Genomic DNA, 1,906 nt, shown 5'->3' with positions numbered 1-1,906 from the left:
TAAATGATTATATTGTCTGCTCGGTGGACGGACAGATCAAATAGTGGTAATATTGATTCTGCTACAGTTAATTCGAAGATCTAATCTAAATATTTATTATTAATCATAACCAGTTATAATTAGTCATAAACATTTCCCTTTTGAGCTGATTTACTACAAATTGTACAGCCTCGGAACCCAGTGGGGGCCAAGAGCGCACAGAGAAGCCAAACGCCTGAGCACTGGTTTTGCCATAAGGCCAGAGTAAGTCCGTTTAAGCAGAAAGGACCCCAGCCTGTAAGGCCGGGACATCCAGATTATAAAACCTGGTAAATGTGGACGGCGAGGCCCAGCCAGCCGCCGCACAAATTTCTGCAATGGACACTCCGCTAGACCAAGCCCAGGAAGAGGCAACGCCTCTTGTTGAGTGGGCTCTTACTCCCATGGGGCATTGCAGGCCCAAAGAAGAGTAAGCTAGCTTGATCGCGTCAATTATCCATTTGGAAAGTCTCTGCTTCGTGACCGGAGACCCTCTGGTGCGGTCACCAAAGCATACAAAAAGCTGGTCCGACTGCCTGAACGGGGCGGAACGCTCAATACATATTCTCAATGCACTGACGGGGCAGAGTAAATTCAGCTCTTGGTCCTGCTCCAAAGGAGGAAGCGCCAAAAGAGCTATTACCGGTGTTCTGAATGGAGTCAAGAGCACTTTAGGTACATAACCATGCCTCGGTTTCAGGATGACCTTGGAGTCGTTGGGCCCGAATTCGAGGCAGGAGGGTCTCACTGAGAGCACTTGCAGATCTCCCATACACTTTACTGATGCTAATGCCAGTAGCAGAGCAGTTTTTAACGTCAGTGGACGAAGGTCAACGGACTGTAGCGGCTCGAAAGGAGGGCCCTTCAGGGCCTTCAACACCGTGGGCAGGTTCCATGTAGGGACGTTGACAGGGCGAGGCGGGTTGAGCCTCCTAGACCCCTTCAAAAAGCAAACAACTAGGTTGTTTCTGCCCACCGACTGGCCAGCTATAGGAATGTGTGAACATAGACCTTGAACGTGTAAGGGGAGCGACTCTTATTCAACAGCTCCTGCAGGAAGGACAATATCAGAAATATGTCACAGGAAATTGGGTCTGAGCCGCGGGTCATACACCAGGCGGAGAAGACAGACCATTTAAGGACATAGAGCCGCCTTGTAGAGGGTGCTCTAGCCTGATATATTGTGTTTAGCATGCTCTTGGGGAGGTCCGCAGGCTCCCATCGAGAGGCCAGAGGTGCAGAGCCCACAGCTCGGGCTGGGGGTGCATTATCGCTCTGTTCGCCTGAGAGAGAAGGTCTCGGGAATGGGCCAGGGGCCAGTCGTGGGCCAATGCATCCCTGTCCTTCAAAAAGTAAATTGGGCAGTGAGAGTTGTCTTCTGAGGCGAAGAGGTAGACCTCTGCCTTGCCAAAGATCTCCCAGATTCTTTGAACCATATGTGGGTGGAGCATCCACTCTTCCGAGGGGACGTTGCTCCGAGATAGCATGTCTGCTCCCTGGTTCAACCTGCCCGGCACATGCGCTGCCCTTAGCGAACGCAAATTGAGCTGTGCCCATTCCAGGAGGCGCTCTGCCAGAATGAAGAGGCGCTTCGAGGAGACACTGCCCTGGCGATTTATATATGACATCACTGTCATGCTGTCTGAGTGGACTAGCACGTGGTGTCCCCTTAGGTCTGGCAGAAAGGTGCGAAGGCCCAAACATACTGCCAGCATTTCCAGGCAGTTGATGTGAACTTGTGAAGCCGACTCTCCGCTTTCGACCAAAAACATTAGATGGATTTGCCATCGCACAGATCTCCCCAACCCGTGTTGGAAGCATCTGTCGAGACCACCTTCCATCTGCAGACCGTAGATGGATTCCCATCTGTCTCAGTGGGGAAAGAGCC

Source organism: Sinocyclocheilus anshuiensis, unplaced genomic scaffold (assembly GCF_001515605.1).
Source record: "Sinocyclocheilus anshuiensis isolate Anshui unplaced genomic scaffold, SAMN03320099.WGS_v1.1 scaffold1093, whole genome shotgun sequence".
NCBI lineage: Eukaryota > Metazoa > Chordata > Actinopteri > Cypriniformes > Cyprinidae > Sinocyclocheilus > Sinocyclocheilus anshuiensis.
Note: the sequence above shows the minus strand (reverse complement) of the source record.